The sequence below is a fragment of the Pipistrellus kuhlii genome, unplaced genomic scaffold, assembly GCF_014108245.1.
Source record: "Pipistrellus kuhlii isolate mPipKuh1 unplaced genomic scaffold, mPipKuh1.p scaffold_m20_p_39, whole genome shotgun sequence".
NCBI classification, from domain to species: domain Eukaryota; kingdom Metazoa; phylum Chordata; class Mammalia; order Chiroptera; family Vespertilionidae; genus Pipistrellus; species Pipistrellus kuhlii.
This window is the reverse complement of record NW_023425539.1, coordinates 2,912,630-2,933,691: the sequence shown is the minus strand read 5'-3', so window position 1 is coordinate 2,933,691 and position 21,062 is coordinate 2,912,630. Positions and strand designations below refer to the sequence as shown.

Here is a 21,062-nt window from a genome sequence, read left to right as displayed (position 1 = left end):
ATTACATTTTCTTTCAAAGAAACGTCTGTCATCTAGGAAAATTTTGCTTCTACAAAATTATTAAGTTTTTCATTTCCAAATAAAGACAAATTTGTATTCCCTATATAACCCTGGAGTATTGAGCTCATGGAGACTCATTCATTAGCATTTATTGTACCCCCACTATGTACTAAGCACTTTTCTGGGTGCTGAATTAGTTACAGTAAAACACCAAACCAAAGGGAAAGATAACTAAACAGATTCCAAAAATAGTGTTTTGTTTTTGCTTTTTATGGCTACCCAAAACCCACAAATATAAGGATATGGCTCTGTGGCCAAGTACTAGTATACCCCTTTGGACAAGTATTGTTTGGAGAAAAATATAGGCTAAGGTTGTTGGTAAGAAAAACACATCCATGTATAACAAAAAGTTCCAAGAACAGCTTCTAAACAAGAATTACAGTAATAAAACATTGTAATCTTTATATAAAATATATGGTGCAAGGACTCATGTACTAAGAAGGATGTTTTGAAAAGTGTTAAAATCTAACTTCTGCAGTTACCTAACAACTTGTAAGCAGAAGTCTTAAGAAATAATCCCACAAGAGTCAAACCCTGTTGTAACTGTTTAGTCTCTCTTATTATATTCTTGTTTTAGGTTAGTGCTTTTAAGAAACAGAAAACATTGAGTCTTGCATTTCTTTTGTCTTCCTTTTTTCTCCATCTTTTCTGTCTACAACTGTTTTTGGGAAGTTCTAACTAAGTGAGTACATTGTAGTTGTTCTGAAAGAAACAAGCGATTTAGTAAATGTACTGACTGACCTCAAACAATGAATGCATGTGTACCCTAAAGCCTGATCACCACTTTGGGACTAAGATCTTTTAACCCTTTAAAGGCAAAGACAAGAAGTAGGTCTTATTTATTCTGACACTTAAGTGTAACTGGATTGACAAAGCAATGTCATAGCCTAGGGATGACCTTCCTGAGAAAAATCTCTCTGCAGTCCCTAACTCCAAGTGACACATTAAAAATTTTTTCTTTTTAAAATTATTACGTCCCCATAACTTACATTTTTTATAACTCAAAGTTTGTACCTTTTGACTCCTTTCACATAGACAACCGTTAATCTGTCTCTGTGTCTATGAGCTTAGTAAAAAACATTATTTCAATATGTAATATATGCACACAGTAAATAAGATTCAGAAGGTATCAAAAGTTTTTAATTTTTCTCCCCAACCCTGTCCCCTACTTCCTAGTTCTCTACAGCCTCATTCCCAGAAGTAATCACCATGCCAGTTTCTTGAATATCTTTTCAGAAATATTCTGTGTGCATAAAGCATTGCATATGTATACTAGTATATCCTTTCTCTATAATGGAAGTACTTCACACTATACCTATTTTTCTGTCATTACCTTTTAACAATACCTTTGTTTAACTATTTAAAAATTTTTAAACTGTGGTAAAATAACGTAACATAAAATTTACATCTTAATCATTTTTCAAGTATAGTGTTTATTAGTGTTATATTCACATTGTTATTCAACCAATTGCCAGAACTTTTTCATTTTGCAAAACTAAAAATATAAAACCCATTAAAAGAAAAACACAAAAAACCTCCTTGTTTCCTTCTCCCACACTCCTAGGCAATCATTATTTTACTTTATGTTTCTATGAGTTTCATTACTCTAGGTACCTCATAAGTGAAATCACATAGTATTTGTATTTTTGTGACTGGCTTTTTTCACTTTGCATATAATGTCCTCAAAGTTCATCCCTATTGTAGCATGTGTCATATTTCCTTCCCTTTTAAGACTGAATAGTATTCCACTGTAGTATATACTAGTATATTTTGTTCATCTATTTACTAGTCAATGGACATTTGTTTCACTATTTTTTATCAGGTAGGTCATCCTTAGGCTATGAAATTCCATAATATTCTGTTTTATAGAAGTTCCACAGTTCAGTTAATCAGTCCTTCATTGAGTTACTTGTAATTGTATTTTATAATTGGCTGTATAACTAATTACTACAAACTTGATGGCTTAAACAACACAAATTTATTCTAGTTCTGAAGTCAAGAGTCCTAATATCAAAGTGGTGGTAGACCCATGTTTCTTCTGGGAGCTTCAGGGGAGTATTATGGGCTGAAATATGTCTCTCCAGCCAAAATTTTATGTTGAAATTCTAATTCCTAGTACTACATAATGTGGTTGTACTGGAGATACAGTATTTAAAGAGGTCATTAGGTTAAAATGAGGCTATTAGGGTGGGCTCTAATCCAGTATGACTTTCCCCTTTTAAGAGGAAGAGATCAGGACCCACACTTGCAGAGGAAAGACAATGTAAAGACAGAGGGAGAAGACAGACATGTACAAGTTAAGGAGAGAGGCCTGAGGGAAAAAATAACCCTGCGAACACCTTGACCTCTGACTTCTAGCCTCCAGAATATAAGAAAATAAATTTCTGTGATTTAAACCCCAGTCTGTGGTACTTGTTAAGGCAACCCTAACAAACTAATACAGGAGGAATCATTTCCTTGCCTTTTCCAGAATGTAGAGGCTACCTGTGTTCTTGCTTGTGGCTCCCTTCCTCCATCTTTAAAGTCAGCAAAAATGGGTTGAGTCTTTCTCATATCATATCAATCCAACATCCTCGCTGTCTCCCTCTTCCACTTTTAAAGGTACTTATGATTACACTGGCCCTACTGGGATAATATAGGATAATCTTACTATTTTAAAGTCATCTGATTAGCTACCTTAATTCCATCTGCAACTTTAATCTCCCCTCTCCCTTTAAATAATGTAATAATAATATATTCACAGGTTCACAGGGGACTAAGATAAATTCTCTTTTGGGGGACCATTATTCTGCCCACCATAGAATCTTCTTTTCTGCAACTTTTACTGAGAATTAATTTTTAGAATCCAATATTCACACCAGTCAAGTGGGAAGCTCAAAATTAATACTAAAACAATACTATACCCAGGTACTTGCACATAAAGATGTTCCTAAAAACTTAGTAGTAGCAGCAGAATGTTTGAAATTGCTTTTTCTGGAGAGACTGAGGAATTGGATTGGATACAACTATACTATTTCACACAGGCCTCTTTGTAATCAATGGCCCAGATATGTAAGATCATTGGCTAGTATTAAGAATATAATCTATGGCATTGAAGGACAGCAATAATTAGACTGAGTCAACTTGAAAGTTTAAAGCAAAACGAATTGGTGGTCCCTTCTAGCCATCCACAGTTCCTTGCACATATTTTCTAACCCTTATCTCACTTCGTTGTAATTATGTCTATATATATTGTTTCTCTCCCTCTAGAATGTGAGCTTTTCAACTGTATCTCTAGGGCCTGGCACACAGAACACATCCAACAAATGTTCAATAAGTAAGTGACTTAGCATTAGTTGTTTCAATTCTTCCTCGTTGCCAATAACAATAACGCATATTGAAGAAGTTATTATCTTTGTGTATAGGTATGGTTAAGAGACCAACAGTCTTCATTATCCTAAACACATGATGTTTGTCCTTTAATTAGTCATAGTAGCAACAGCTCCTGAAGAGCCAATTGTTACATGAGACACTGCCTTCCTTGGGCCCCAGTCAACATGGAGGCTATATGCCAAAAGAGCATCTTTATTTCTTAGATCTACTTAGCAAGTCGGCTTGTCAGTGGCTGAGGCAGTGTAGGTATTCAAGCCACAGTACTCCTTAACTCTGACGTGCAATAATCCCATTTCACTTGCAAAAGTATTGCTGCTCTCCACTCCTTGCATGTAAATGCAGCTCTTTTTATGATTCCACAGGTTTGTTTCTCTACTCATTACTCCCTTCAGAAAGAACATAATCTCTTAATCTAAATCATTTATTTAAAATTAAATTGATTGGGTTTACATTGGTTAATAACATTATATAAGTTTCAGGTATACAAGTCCATAATACATCATCTGTATATTACATTATGATAAGCTCACCACCCAAAGTTTAGTCTTCTTCCAATACCTTATATTTGACCCCCTTCATCTTCCCCTTCACCTCCCTCCCCTCTGGTAACCACCATACTGTTCTCTGTGTCTATACGTTTATTTGTTCATTTGTTGCTTTCTGTTTTATATCTCACATAAGAGTGAAATAATATGATTCTTGTCCTTTTCCACCTGACTTATTTCAGTTAGTGTGATATTCTCAAGATCCATCCATGTTGTCACAAATGGCAATATTTCATCATTTTTATGGCTGAGTGTTATTCTACTATATGGCTACTATCAATAAGACAAAAATAACAAGTCTAGGTTATTGAGAGGGTGTGGAGAAAAGAAAACCCTTTACACTGCTGGTGGAAATGTAAGTTGGGGCAGCTTCTATGGAAAACATTATAGACATTTCCCCCCTCAAAAAAAAAAATTAGGAATTGAGCTAACATATAACCCAAATTTGAAAACACTTATTCATAAATAAATATATATATATATATATATATATATATATATATATATATATATATAAGTTACTACAGAATTATTCACAATAGCCAAGATATGGAAATAACTTGTGTCCTTTTCAATATAAATCTTATACATCTTTGAAAGCACCAATCAAATCCCAGAATTTCAAAAAGCTTCAAAATGATGATTTCAGTCTCACCAATTTCCCTCTCCTTGAGCCTTCAGGGTAGGGGTTGGCAAACGACAGCCTGCTTTTATATGGCTGTAAGCTAAAAATGGTTTTCACTTTCAAAAAATGTTTTTATTGATTTTAGAGAGAGAGGGAGAGAGAGAAACATAGATGAGAGAAAGAAACATCAACTGGGTCCCTTCTGCAAACCCCCTACCAAGGACTGAGCCCGCAATCCAGGCGTATATCCTGACCTGGAATCAACCTGCAACCTTTCAGTGCATGGGACAATGTTCACACTGACCAGGGCGGTTTTCACATTTTTAAAAGGGTTGTTAGAAGAAAAAACAAAAAAGACAAAGAATATGCAACAGAGTCCATTTGTGGCCTCAACAACTAAAATATTTACTGTCAGGCTTTAACAGAAAAAGTTTGCTGATGCCTGGCCTAGATAGTTTATACAGATTATTGATACATTGCTTACCCTGTTTCCCCGAAAATAAGACAGTGTCTTATATTAATTTTTGCTCCCAAAGATGCGATAGATCTTATTTTCAGGGGATGTCTTATTTTTCCATGCGGTAGGTCTAATTTTCGGAGGATGTCTTATTTTCGGGGAAACACGGTAGAACAATCTCTAATCTTTGTATAGATTATAGTCTATCTCCCTATAGTAGATTCTCTCTGTTGTTTATCAACAGTCATTTCTCACCTCTCTCACTTACCAGTTCTACCAATGCAGCTGAAAATGTCATATACCTGTCTTTTCAGCCTCCGTGAAGGCCAATGAAGTTATATATCCTAATCCTGGTCAACAAAACTAGAGGGCAAGTGTACCAGGGGCTAATGGGAAATACTTTTCACCTTGATAAAGAAGAATTGAAAAAAACTGCTCTTTCTCTAGCTATGGATGCAGTGGTACAAAGAGCTGTCTACAGCTGTGACAGCCACTTTGTAACCTTGAAAGGAGAGGCCCAAGGATACAAGGCAACATGCTAAGGAGGACAATACAGAACAGAGGAAAGAATCCAGAACTATTGAGGCACAGCCTTTCCTCTGGGCTTCTTATGTTAGGAATGTCATAGTTTACCCTACCCCCCTCCCTTTTTATTAGTTCACCCTACTTCTAATACGGTATTTTGGTACTTTCAATGGAAAAACTTCTATCTAACTCCCTAAGCCCAGACCCTATCCCCAGATTTTCATATCAGAAAATCTGGGGATAGGGTCTAGAAATGTGCCTCTATCAAGCCCTCAGGGGATTCTGATAGATATTTAAGTTTGAGAGCTACTAGTCTAAAGTATTTGCATCTGTAGATAGCACTTAAATCATTGCTTTAGATTTTATGTACATGGAGAGCCGGGCTGCCAATGATAAGATCTGATTAATTTCTGAGTAATGACTCTGCATGAAACCTGTCACCCACTGAGTCTGAGAAGATTCCTGAGTGTACAAAAGCAACTGAGGAGTCAGCTTTTATGAAAATAACAGATGGACAGTTACCATAATCAGAGGATTTAACATTTGTTACCTTATTAATAAAAAAAACTCAGTGAAGTTACACACTCCAAAATTATTCATTAAATGTGACAGAGCAAGAATTTTAACTCAAGTCTCTTAGATAACAATATTCACACTCTTCCACCTATCCCTCCTCTTCTAAGTTTTTAATTATAGTTAACAGAGAGAAGGTTTAGAGGGTTTCCCTGCCCCATTTTATTGAGGTATAATTGACATATTTGTATTTGTTTAAGGTATACAACATTATGACTTAATATATGAATATTTTGTGGATTTAGAGGTTCTGCTTTTAGTTTTTTGAATGTTCACTTATGATAGTATCAGGTCCTCTACAAAAGCTACAAATAGCAAATTCACACTCTCACACAGAGATAATTTGAATATATATTTTTAAAAGTCCACCAAACCCTGTCATCTCCTTAAAGTTTCTTTTCTCCCCCCTTCTCTTTTTCTGATATAAACATCTGTTCTTGAAGGGCATATTTCTAAAATAGGAGAAAAATCCCTAAGCAGTGATTCTCAAGTGTGGGATTCTTCAGATTCTTCAGTTCTCCAGCAGCATCACCTGGAAATATGTCACAAATGCAAATTCTTAGGCTCCACCTTTGTATCTCCCATATCAGAAAATCTGGGGATAGGGTCTAGAAATGTGCCTCTATCAAGCCCTCAGGGGATTCTGATAGATATTTAAGTTTGAGAGCTGCTAGTCTAAAGTATTTGCATCTGTAGATAGCACTTAAATCATTGCTTTAGAAACAAAATGATGGAATCATATCATTCTAAAACTAGTTCTTTTAAAAAATATATATTTTTATTGATTTTTTAGAGAGAGAGGAAGGGAGGGGGATAGAGAGACAGAAACATTGAGAGAGAGGAAGTCATCGATTTGCTGCCTCCTGCACAGCACCCACCAGGGATCGAGCCCACCACCCAGGCATGGGCCTTGACTGGAAATCGAACTGGCAACCTCTTGGTTCCTGGGATGATGCTCAACCATCCTGACACACCAGCCAGGCTAACACTAGTTCTTGATAGCAAAACTAACAATAGGAAATTGGTACATTGTCAGTGAGATGTACTAGTAAAAGTGGTCTTCCATATGCACAGGCTATTCAATATACATAAAGAGAATTTATGTATTTAATAAATGCTTATACAGGATTCTAAAAAATAATCATCCACAAAAGAACAAATTGATAAATGACTAATGAACAAGTTTATACAATAAACACAGGGAAAGACAAAGAAGTCGATGGTGGATTGTCAGCCCTCACTGAAAGCCCACAAAAAGAATAAGAATAAAATAGCAGCAACTCAGAACTTTTAGATCTGGAATCTCAAGATACAAAAGAAATCTTTGGTTTTCTGTCTCTAGCTGTTAATTAAGTGGCTCAAAGTTAATATACAATCCATAAAAAAACTAGTTTGTCTCAATTTAGGCAAATCAAATACTCATATTATTTTCCATTTTTGGCTAGGCCTCTGCTATTAACAAATTAGCTGCTTACCTTTCCTCCTGTTCTGTGTAGGAGTTATTTTTTTTTTTTTTAATCAGTTCTGTTAACTTCATGAATGACAGCAGGTTAGCCAAACAAGAAAGTGCAGAAAGATCAATTCCATGTGTTTTGAAAGCATACAATTCTTGTTGACCTCCATTTATTTGGTAAGCCATCCTACATATTATCTTCATGGTCTTTAAAATCTTAGAATTCTAATTATTTCCCTGCTCAGACCAATGTATGAGAGCTATATGTGGTTTAAACACAACCATCAATTATCCCCAACCCCTGCCACAGAAACACCTTTCAAAATTTTTCGTGTAGCTAGATTTGGAACCTAGGCTATGAAAATGAATTGGGAAGGAAAAAAGTGAATTGGGTTTTTCAGATGCTAATGTGTATACCATGTAATATGACCACTGTATGCTTCTGTACAGTGTGCAGAGAGATGAGGCTCTGTTAATCTTTTGGGGAATGCATGTTTGAAGAGCAAAAAGAAGGCTACTTTAGAGAAACTAGGGGAATTCAGAAAACAAGAGGAATTTGAAGACAAGAAGACACTGAGCGAGAAAGAGAAAAGCCTGACTTGGACAACTGTCTGGGGATGGGTGCCAGGAAAGAAAGACAAGTGCATAAGATTGCTGTAACTGAGATAGCATCCTGAGACGTTACCAAGTCAGGTTTCAGATGATTGTGAAAAGAACAGTTTTTACTTAGAACCAAGGATTAGTCCTATTTCCCAGCATATAAAGAGCTCAATTCCTTCTTTAATATATTAAGAATTGAAAGATTTACCTCTAATATGAGAGGAGGAATCTAGGTGAACAAGGAAGGCAAGCAATACTTAAAATTAAAGACTAACAGCATTCTGACCACAAAATCTCACAATGCAGAAAGATCATTTTGTATTTTAATTATTAACTGGAGTATGATGAAAGAAGCTGCCCAGAAGGAACTAAAAGGTTGTAAACCTCAGGTATAATCTTTCAAAGAAATTCACTCCCTATTCTCTGAAGAAACAGTTACATCAATCATTAAAACTACCTGAGGAATTAGCACCTGAATGTCTCCCTAGAGCTCTCCTTCCCTGATCCACTCTCAGCATGTGCTAAAAATCACAATCAGTTTTGGGTGTGATAGAGGTAGGGCCTTTTCCTCAAGGTCCTTGAATTCATAAAACTTTTGAAAGGTGAGAGAAGCCCTATTACAAAATCAGCCCTTCTCTGCCTTGTCTCCTTAATCACACACATTACAGGGACGGATACCATAGTGAGACAGCCAAACTCCTTGGGGGAAACCCTCATGCAGATAGGAGACAAAGTGATCACATAAAATTCAGTTTCCACTAAAGCATTCTAAGAAGGGTCACTTAGACAAATATTAGTCATGGGCCTGTGGAGTCCTTCTCACTCCTCTCAAGGGAAGAAACAGACAAGATTTTTCAGCACCTCTCATCTAGTATCAGAGAAAATAACCTAGAAAAGTGGGACTTTATGGAGGACTAATAGAAGTCAAAGCTGACTATACATTGAGCAATGTAAGGAAATGAGCAAAAGGATGAGAGTGAAAGTGTCTGAAGAGATTCCAGCCATAAAATAGCAATGTCCCAAAGCCAGAGAACAGAGGAGCAAGAGTCTAAAGAGAAGAACTGATCAAAGAAAGAGGGCGTTTCTCTAAGTTTAGTATCCATTTTAGGAAAAGGATTTTGGAGATGGATTCAGAAATTGCTTCAAGGGTCAGAGATTCCAAGGAGATGGTCAATACCAAGGGGCTCTTACCTCTTAAACCACAATTGGAAAGTATCATAAAAATCATTGTGGTGAGAAACTCCCAAAAGCTAAGAAGTAGTGTGGTGGTTCTGGTGACAAAGAAATACCTCCTACAACCAAGAAAATGTTGGTTGCCCCAAATCCAAGCCAACCATGACTTAAAGATGAGTTTGCTGGGAGTCAAATTTGAGGTCAGGCTCCAGGGCCAGCCAGAAGTGTGTCTCCTTGCAATGGTCCTTGACTCAGGTTGGCTACTAAGGTCTCACACTCACATCTCCATAGTTTTTCCACTAGAGCCATGGCAGTTTTCCAGGGACTGTGGATCCTATGGAGGCCAACGGGGAACACGTTGGGTCCCTAAACTTCAGGCCAAAGGAAAGAGCCAGAACAAGGATGTAGCCCCAACTGACAAGAGCAAAGATACTAGACTAGACCATAGATCCAAAAGAGGAGAGTGACAAAGAGGGATGCAGGATCAGGAAACTCAGAAGGGGAAATCACCTTGCCCAGGCCAACGGCTTCGCAGAGACCCTTGTGAACAATACCCTCTGATTACTGTCACAGAAAGGAGTTCCTCTGAATAGCAACTTATAGAAAAGAATGAGTAGCCTTTGACAGTGGCTGTTCCTTAAGAACAGAGACGTGGTGCATGAGGGTCATTGCAGAAATCAAAGTCCAGATCAGCCTCTGCACAGAGCTAAGCTCAGTAAAACCAGAGCTCTTTTCATGAGCAGCAGGGATACATAATGAGCATAAAAGTTATGATAGTGATTGTCCTAATTCTAGAGAAAATCCTGGAGTTGATGCATGGACTTCTTACATGGGACATTACTCAGCACAAGGCAGAACTCCAGGACCAGGCAGCACCCCTAAGTAAAGCAAACTGACAAGTGCAATGTCATATAGACATCAGTCAGGTTCTGAGAGCCAGAATTATCTGAGCCTGATCAGGGTTGCCAGAAACCAGGATATTCCAGCAGAAAATCCCCTCTACGAAGATAATTTCTCTAAAAACAAACAAACAAACAAACAAACAAACCAAAAACCTTAGTTCTGATATCCTCTAAAAGGGAGGATCTCTGTTTTTCATAAATCAGAAAGTTATTTCCAAACATATTATCTTCTAACTGGGGAAATAACAACAAACCAGAGAAACCTTTGATGTGGGAGTTATCCTAAGCCCATTTTGCTATTTTCACTATCCCCACTATCTAGATTATAGATGGAGAACAAATAATAGTATAAGAACAATACTGGTATTCTTGGTTGATAACTAAACCACGTGAATCTTAGAAAATTATTGTTTAAAATACCATAATTTACTTCTCGACCTTTGCCACAATAAAATAATTCTATTAGGAAGAAAACCAGCCCATCAGGCAACACAGTGGAATCCTGTACTCTCCAGAAACTTTAAATCTGGACCATATTTTCTCCAAATCCTCAGCTCAATGTTATTAGGTTATGTGGATTTGTCAAAGGAAGGTGGTTAGAAAGATTCAAAGTGAAAATCACCCTACTAAAGTAGTTACACTCTCATTGGAAATAAAAAATAAAAAACCTTTACTACCAAACCCCAATTTTTAGGTCCAATTTGGGTAGAAATTAGACTACGCAGTGTCATAGAATAAAGCTTCCTCTGATTAAAAGTCTCTAATTTCAAATTTGTGAAGCAATGTCATTTTTTCTCTAATCCTCAAATAATTGCAAACTGAGATGGTGGATAAATCCCTCTTGTGGTTTGAAGCTCTGAGTTGTTTGCTTAAAGCATAAGAAACAGTTTCATATTTTGACAAAAAGGTCACTTGTGGTTAGGATTTATAAAACTCCCTTCTTCAAAGACTGTTCATAATTTACATCTAGCTAAGCAATACCCCCAGTTTCCTCAATCAAATGAAGATACTTTTTAATTTTTATAACAGCTTTTCAGTTTTTTGTGTATATTTTAACATTCATGTTTAGAAGACAAATTTTCTTAAATAGTTATTTCCTACATACTCCTAAGTCTATAATGAGTCTGGAAATTTTGAGAACAAGAAAAGAAGCATTGTCATTTCCAGCTCTACAGAATCTTACAAAGGAAGTTATCACTTCCTTTGAAATTTTGAAAGTTGTGGTATGTTTGGGGGGAACATGTAGTTAGACTCTTCATTCTATTATACTTGATCAGTGGGCAGATGGGAATCTCAAAAGGGAGACAACGTATTCATGCTCTCCCAGCAAACCTTATTTGTTTATCTATCTATCTATCTATCTATCTATCTATCTATCTATCTATCTATCTATTTACTATATTTTTATTGATTTCAGAGAGGAAGGGAGCGGGAAAGAGAGATACAGAAACATCAATGAAGAGAGAGAATCATCAATCAGCTGCCTCCTGCATGCCCCACACTGGGGATTGAGCCCACAGCTTGGGCATGTGCCCACAACTTGGACTGTAAATTGAACCGTGATCTCCTGATTGACAGGTGGATGCTCAACCACTGAGCCATGCTGGCCGGGTTCAGCAAACCAACTTTTAAAAGTCCCCCCAAAATTCAGCAATCAACCAGCTTCTACTACTTTTTTTCCAAACTTCAGGCTGAGAACCATTAATGGCTTGTGAAATCAAGTTAGTGGCTTGTAGCAACATGGTATTTGTGTGTGTGTGTGTGTGTGTGTGTGTGTGTGTGTGTGTGTTTTAAACCAAATAGAATAGAAAATATTAGAGTATACTGCATGAAGAAAAAGAAAGAATTATTTCATGAAACTTGTTTTTGATTCTAGGTGTATGCATACTCAAGCATATCAGGTCATAATGTAAAATGTACATCTTATTGTGGATCTCAGTCACAAGAATTTGGAAGCTACTACTCTAGACCCGGGTCGGCAAACTGTGGCTCGGGAGCCACATGCAGCTCTTTGGCCCCTTGAGTGTGGCTTTTCTACAAAATACCACAGCCTGGGCGAGTCTATTTTAAAAAAGTGGCATTAGAAGAAGTTTAAAAAATTTGGCTTTCAAAATAAATTTCAATCGTTGTACTGTTGATATTTGGCTCTGTTGACTAATGAGTTTGCCGACCACTACTCTTGACTACAAGTTTCATGAGGAAAGAGATCAAGTATACTAACTCACTCATTACTGTATATACCCAGCAACTAAACACAGTACCTAGCAATTAGAACAGGCACTCAATAAATATTTGTTAGCTGATTACCCACTATGCATTCTTATATTATTAATACTATGCTCCATAAGTCAAAATTTAGATTGAATCCAAGTAATTACAAAATATATTTTATGAGAATACTAAAAAGTACTCTCAGTAAGTTTAACAATTCCTCCATGGCTTGCCCTCTGACATGTTAAACAAATGGTAGATCTAACAGGAAATGACAGAATGCAAAGCTTTGGGAACTGAAAATCTAACTGATCACCCCCAGGATATCTGATATGATCTTACTATGTACATAATCTGATCTAATATGCACAAACCTGAAAAACACAGAATTGAGGATCAGAAAACATAGTAACAACTAATGGCTAAATGACTTTGGCAAATTGAGGATCAGAAAACATAGTAACAACTAATGGCTAAATGACTTTGGCAAATTGCTTTATAACCTCTCTGAGCCTATTTCCTCAATTGGGAAGACAGGCTGTAACAACCATATAAATGATTACCAAACCAAATAAAATAGATGTACTTCTAGAATAAAATATAGGAGAAAATCTTTGTGGCACTGGGTTAGGCAAAGGGTTCTTAATGACACAAAACCAAAAACCATTAAAAAATTTTATAAAATGGATTTCAACAAAATTAAAAACTTTTGCACTTTGAGCCCTGGCTGGTGTAGCTCAGTGGTTGGGGCATCGCCCCATGCACCAAACATTTGTAGGTTCAGTCAGGGTACATGCCAGGATTTCGGGTCCAAAGTAGCAGATGTTCTAGACATGTTCTAGTAGCAGACAGTGATTGCTGATAGATGTTTCACTCTCACATCAATGTTTCTCTCGCTGCCTCTCCCTTCCTCTCTCTCTGAAAAAAAAAAATCAATGAAAAATCTTAAAATAAAAAGAAATAACTTTTGAAAGACACACTTAAGAAAACAAAAAGCAAGCTACAGACTAGGAGAAATATTTTCAAAATATGCCTGACAAAGTACTTGTATACAGAATATATAAAGAATTCTTACAACTAAATAAGATAAGCATCTTAATAAAAAATAGACAAAAGATTTCAACAGATCCTTCACCAAGAGAAGACAGAGCAAATAAGCACATGAAAGAATGCTAGCGAGGTACCACTTATTGATGGAAAGATTTAAAAAATGGATAAACTACAGATCATAATATGACACTAAAAGATGAAAAGAATACTTTCTGGATTTTTGCCCAGATTGTAAATTACTAATATAGCAAAGACTTTAAGGGAAAGTACAATAACTTCATATAAGAGGAAACTAATAAATGTTTAAACCTAGTTCATTGCAAATGAGTTTAAAATCATGATGCTATATAACTAACTTTTTTTACAACTGCAGAGCAGTATCTAGGATGATAGCAAGTTGAATAAATGAACTTCTTTAGAATTATGTAAATCAGCGTTTCCCAAACTTTTGACATATGTGTACCCCTTCTATAATTTTCGTAACGCTGAGTACCCCTCGTACTCATGAGAATGTAGAATTAGGTGCAGCTAAGCACGGTGCAGTGCATATCCCCACCAATCTACAGTGCTATGTGTACCCCCACCAAACTCTTCCCGTACTGCTGTGGGTACGCGTACCACACTTTGAGAAACACTGAAAATGATTTGAAGTATTTATAGCAGCATTTTTCAACTGGTATGCCACAAGAATTTTTAAAACATACAATACCTAACTAATTTAGTCAGGGACATTGACCTCTTTATCCCTTAGACTGTCAAATAAAAAATATGACAATAATAATAGAGATATAATCAAAATTATACCTATATTTTGGTCAAGTTGGCAAAAAATATATTATTGATAAGCCGCAGAATTTTAGTAATTAGTTTATGAGTGCCATGAGATTAAAAAAAAGGTTGCAAATCACTGGCCTATGGCAATAAGAAAATAATTTAAATTGCTAAATAAGAGTGATTAGTGATCATGGAAAAGTATTACTAAAAGTAATAATTTAGCATTTTCATTGCCATTTTTACTTACATAAAGAAAAATATCACATTTAGTGACATAGATTAGAATCTCTGGTCAGCTAATTATGACCCCTATTTCTTCCCAGGTTTAGTTTTTAAGGTTGAAACCTTTATGTCTATTAAAAATAAAACTATACCTTTCCTTTGGCCCAGCAACTCTATTTCTAAAAACACTGTAATTTGATGAAATGATATTTTTCTGTTATTCATTGCAGTATAACTAATGCCTGGATTTGGTTAGTTAATTAATTATGGCACACACCTATGCAATGGAATCTTATCTAGGGAGCTTTTTATGTACTAATATAAAATATTTCTAAGTTAGACTAAGTGGGGGGAAAAAGGGAAGGTACAGAATGTTGTGTATATTGTGATGCCAGTGTAAAAGAGGGAAAAGAAATACACACACACACACACACACTTGCTTGTCTATGCATAGAACACTTCCAGAAACAGACACAGAACAATAATAACATTAGTGGTATGTGAAGAGAAGAACTAGATGTCCAGGGGACAGAAGTAAGAAGACCTTTCACTATATGTACACCCTTTAATAAAACTTTTTGAATTTTGAATTTTATGAAGTTAAAAAAACAAACTTAAAAACTAATAATAACAATGAAAGAATTTACTTAGCCTTTTAGCAGTAGGCAAGCCCAGAGCAGAGAAAATCCATATTGGATTAAACTCTTGACATGTGGGTGAAAATAATGACAGCTGTCACAGAGGCACCTATCTAGGCCTGTGTGAGCTCCTTTGGAGACCTGAAGTATTGATATCATTAACACAAAATCTGTATGTGTCATCATTTAGAAATTGAATCAGCAAATGCCCAGTAGAATTCCCATGCTTTCATTATTCATTTGATCAACAAAAATAACAGTTTTCTTCTGTAGTATCAAGACTTTCTGAAATTGTGAGATTCCCTTAGGCATTTCTGAAACTTCCCACATGACAAGGAAGAGAAGTAAAATATGGAATTTTAGCAATGAAACTGGCTAACAGGGTTATGGGGCATCTAGAAGTCACGGGATATGTCTCTCAGAGGGAAGGCTGTGTTTTAAAAAAACACACAACAACACACCAACATCTGCTATTAAAATTAGTTCTGCACAAATGCTTGCAGATTCAGAGCAGCTGGCAGTCTTGCTTGCATTTTGCCCTTTGGTGGATCATAAGCAAGTCACTGAATTTTCCATTTATCTAGTATTTTTAGAGAACTGGCAAATTTATGTTCTGGAGCATCGGATTCAGAATGTTAATATCCTACTAAACACTCGTTAAAGCTTGAGATATTCCTAGAGCAACTGAAAACTTACCTCTAGTCTCTCAAAAATTGAAAATATACTCTCTTGCAGTAAGCAAATCCTTTTCATGTCAGTGTGGAATAGAGATACATTATTCTGTTTACACTCAAGGCCTGGTGCACGAAATTTGTGCACAGGGGTGGGAGGGTCCTTCAGCCAAGCCTGCACCCTCCTCTCCAATCCAGGACCCCTTGGGGGATGTCCTAAACTGGCAGTGGGACATCCCTCTCGCAATCCAGGACCACTGGCTCCTAACTACTCACCTGCCTGCATGCCTAATGCCCCTAACTGCTCACCTGCTTGCCTGATCACCCCTAAACCACCTCTTCCTGCCTGCCTTGTCTCCCCTAAGGCCCTCCCCTGCCAGCCTGGTCACCTCCAAAGTACATATGGCTGGGGTCCCTCACCATGGCCTATGCCCGCTCGCAGTCTGGGAGCCCTCGGGGGATGTCCTCAGGGGAGGAAGCCTAAGCCAACAGTCAGATATTCTTAGCTCTGTTATGGAGGTGGGAGAGGTTCCTGTCACTGCTGCTGCTCTTGTAAGCTGTAAGCCCAGCTCAGGACTTCTGGCTGAGCAGCACTCCGCCTGTGGGAGTTCACTGACCACCAGGAGGTAGCTCTTGCATTGAGCAACTGTCCCTGGTGATCAGTGTTTATCAGAGAGACTGTTGTTCCACTATTTGGTTGATTTGCATATTAGCCTTTTATTACATAGGATTAGTGTTTTCTGACTAATTTTTAAAAATAAATCAGAAAATGTCCTACTTATTTAATTGAAACTGAAAAATAAAATAAGATATAATTTTTATCCTTCAGAATAGCAAAGACAAGAGATTATAAATGCTTCCAAAGCTTCTAAAGAAAAGAGAAAGAGGAACATTCACACACCAGTGGCTGGGAGTATAAAATTATGAAAATTTCCTGAATAGTAATATAACATTGTATCAAAAATTATGAAAATGTTCACATTTTGGGCTCAGTAAATTCCACAATTTATTTTTAAAAAATCAGTAATGTATATAAATATTTATGTACAAAAATTCCCTACAGAATTTATACTGCAACCTAAATATCCAACAATAGGTAAATTATAGCACATTGAGATGTGTATCTTAATAAAACAGGGGAATTTTTATTTTAGCTAAGTTCTTCAATAATCCTGATTAATTTTTAAAAACAGAAAATAGTGTTAAATATGCTTGCTTTTTGGTTTTCATACTTATGAAGGATAAAATGATTATTTTAAAATTATGTACATGCTGGTTTTAGGCAAATTCTAGCTCTCAGTCTTGGAAACTGAGAACTTATAGCTTTAAGTTTGCTTTAGTATCTCATAATAGGAATCGGTGACTATTAGAACCCATTGGTTAACTGCACAGTACAACATTAGCATGAAATCTTGGCTCCTATACAAGAAACAATATAATAACAAAAATAAAAATTAGTGTGTATTACCATGCCTAGAGCCTACATTAAAAAAGAAAGGACAAGCCCAAGCCAGTGTGGCTCAGTTGGTTGGATGTTGTCCCATGCACTGAAAGGTTACCGGTTTGATTCCTGATCTGGGCACGTGCCCAGGTTTCTGACTGCAGGTAGGGACATGCAGGAGGCAGCAAATTAATTTATCATTCTTACATAAATGTTTCTCTCTCTCTCTCTCTCTTTCCCTATCTCTGTCTCTGTCTCTGTCTCTGTCTCTGACTCTGTCTCTGTCTCTATCTCTATCTCTACCTCTACCTCTACTTCTACCTCCATCTCTATCTCTATCTCTACCTCTATCTCCCTTCCTCCTTCCCCGTCTCCCTCAAAAAAAAAAAAAAAATCTTGGAGAAAAAAAAAAGACAGGACAAATCCACCCCCATCTCCCAAAAAAAGTTTAATGATAGTTATGTAAGGTTAGATGGGACAGGAACAACTAATGAAGGTAGAGGGGATAGTGCTCCCTTACCATGGTAATATGGAGCACAGAGAGCTTATAGTGATAGATGAAAATTTTTGTTAGCCTAAAAGGTAACTTTTGGCATACTAAGGTACAAGTAGTAAGACTCTGAAATACTCCATCTTTGAAGGAATAATTTAAATAATGAGTTTTAGAGCTTCAGGATTAAAAACAAGTAAGCAAAACAACATGCAAGCAAAACAAAATATCCATATTTACTATTGGGTTACCTAAAACAAACCACAAGAAAAGTAGAATTGGATAGGATGGCTTTTAATATCCTATGTAATCCTATATAATCAAAGCCTGATATGCAAATTGACTGAACAGCAGAACGACTGGTTGCTATGATGCACACTGACCACCGGGGGCAGATGTTCAATGCAGGAGTTGCCTCCTGCCCACAGGCCCCAGGCCAGCCAAGGCAGATGCCAGCGGGCTCCTCCCAGTTGCCCACAGAAAGAGGCAACCAGCAGCAATAGTGGGGGGTGGGGCCGGTGAGCGAGTGGCATCAGGCCAGCCAAGGTGGTGCCAGTGGGGGCTCCCAAATTGCCCCACTGGTCACCCCACAGATCAGCCCTGATCACTGGGCAAGCCTCAGGACCCTACCTGTGCAAGAATTTTGTGCACCGGGCCTCCAGTAATTTTTTTAATAAAGAGGCTTTAAAATGTATAACTGGCTCAAAAACCTCTAAAGAAACATGTGAAACAAACACATGAACACAAGAAATATAAAAACAAAACAAAGGCCACATATCTAGAAGAAAAGTTGAACTTTATCATCATTACATACCAAGTCAAACATCAATCAACTTCTATTAGTATAGGACATGTGACCTGAATACAGAAAATTTAAAAAAATTGTAAATTCTAATCCAAAGGAAGATTCTCTCCCACCCCTACCCTTTACATTGTTTTTAGAGAGATTATTGATAACAACACAAATTGACTGATTTGTAAACAATCCTCTAGGAAAAGTTCATCAGAGATTTTATATTTCTTCTACTTCCTACATCTGCACTGCCTTAAAATATAAGCGTTCAAAATAATGGCGGACTTCCAGGAAGGTTTATGAATATACTAAGAAAAAACATATTTAATTAAAAGCAGTTTTCAGATTAACACTTTTATCTTTAAAAAAATTAACAGTTGGGTTTGTTTTATTTATTGCCTTTATGGGGGTGAAAAAAGAGAACACGGAGATGGAGAATTTTCCTTCCCTCCCTCCCTCCCTCCCTCCCTCCCTCCCTCCCTCCCTTTCTTCTTTTCTTTCTTTTCCTTTCTTTTTTGTTGATTTCAGAGAGGAAGGGAGAGGGAGAAAAATAAATAGAAGCATTAATGATGAGAGAGAATTGGTTGCCTCCTGCACACCCCACACTAGGTACATGCCCCTGCCCGGAATTGAATCTGGGACCCTTCAGTCCACAGGCCGATGCTCTATCCACTGAGCCAAACTGGTTAGGGCCTACCCTTATTATTATTTTTTTAAATTTTCCATTGATTTTGAGAGAGAAGATGGGAAAGAGAGAGAGAGAATCATCAATTAGCTGCCTCCTGCACATCCTCTATGAAGGATTACGCCTGTGCCCTGACTGGTAATCAACCAGAAACTTTTCAGAGAATGGGAAGATGCCCAACCAATTGAGCCACACCAGCCAGGACTGTCAGCTAACCTTATTGAGCTGACAACAAAGGTAAGACAGAGCAACAGCCTTGGAGGAAAAACAATTGCAAACAATGCAATACTTTCAACAATAAAGATTTTAAAAACAGTAACAACAAAACACAAAGCAGTAGTGTATCATTATATAGTGACTCACTTAAATCAAAAGCCTTTAGTATAGACCACACCACAAATGCCTGGCACTACCAATTGCAAAATATTTACCCTTGCACATTTTAATAGTTATAATTCAGAATCTTATGTCCTGTCCATCTCATTACTTGACTAGATTATAGTTAAATACCACCTTTAAACTAAAATTTTGTATGAACACTACACAGTAGGAAGATGTCTATCACCAAGGAATGTTTTCTAATGATGAAAATTGCATTTAGTATTTTAAAAAGTAGAGAAAAAAATAGTAGACATTTTAAATGGTACATATATAAATTTTAAAAATTCTAGGTTCCTTTAGTGGTATTTTTATCTTTTGGGAAAATGTAGAAATTCCAAAGCAACTCTTTTCCCACCTCACCTAAAAAAAAAATAAAATAAAAAAAAATAAAATAAAGAAATTTCCCATCCCTTGGGGGCAAGGGACCAGTGTCTTTTAGACCTTCAGGTTATTTACTCTTACTTTCTATTACACTCTGAAAAGCTTGGTTTCCTGGTTTTCTAGATGGAAGCAAATATGAAGCAGCAAATCAGCGGAAGTAAAGAGCGACTAGAGGAAGATACAATGACAGTAGAAAGTGACAATAAGGAGGAAGATTCAGTACAGAAATCTATACCCTGTAGTCCAAACACAAACACCAAAAGCATACACTTACTTGGAAAAGAAGCTCCTCAGGGCATCACTGTATTGATTTCAATGTAATAGTTCACACCCCTCCAAATCTAATCTTTTCAACTGTCCTCTGTAACATCTCTCCTCCCATTTCCTCAGAATCTTGCTCCATGAATCATCCTCTCTTCCCTGCCATACTTTGACCCTTTTCTTGCCTATGGACTCCTTCCCTTCAGAAAAATTCTCAAATCTCTTACAAGTAACACAAAAAGAGCCCTTCTTTCACACCAACACTCTCCTCTAGTTACCTTCTTGTCCTTTCTTTCAGAGACAAGGTTTTGGAAATAGTATCTACCTGCTAGCTCCCCTTCCTCACCACTCATTTATCTTCTAAGCTACTGCAACACAATGGTCTTCTAACCACCGACTCCACTGTAGCTGCTCTCACATAAGTCACTATTGCCCTCACAACTGCCCATCTACCAGCTTTCTACTCTTACCTCTGCTGACCTCTCCAAGACAACTTGTTCCAACTTCCTCTTGAAAACTCCCTCTTTGTTTAGTCTTTGGTGCCACACTCACTTTGATTCTTCCACCCTGGGATGTCAATGAAAATGTATGCAAAAAAAAGGGAGGAGGTTCATGATCAAATAGGTTTGGGAAATATTCTATTAAAGTTAAATGGTTTCTTTTCTAGGGATTTCTCAAATTTCTCACGTAAATACTGATGTGAATTGTGAATCTACAGGATGGAGTTCTGCAGTGTTTCCCAAACTTGCCTTGCTCTAGAATCTTTCCCTTATAAAGAA

At 36.9% G+C, this 21,062-nt stretch overlaps 1 protein-coding gene across 16 annotated transcripts in view; it reads right to left on the bottom strand.

The window, feature by feature from the left end:
* SSH2 (slingshot protein phosphatase 2) overlaps positions 1–21,062 on the bottom strand; it is a 211,806-nt gene that overhangs the window by 165,834 nt on the left and 24,910 nt on the right. For 9 of the 16 annotated variants that reach the window (XM_045571045.1, XM_045571049.1, XM_045571042.1 and 6 more), the window contains exon 2: positions 20,754–20,850. The exons of the other annotated variants lie outside the window; for them this stretch is intronic. The gene's annotated coding sequence lies outside the window, so the exon portion shown is untranslated. The remainder of the gene's footprint in view (positions 1–20,753; positions 20,851–21,062) is intronic. 16 annotated transcript variants of the gene reach the window in all.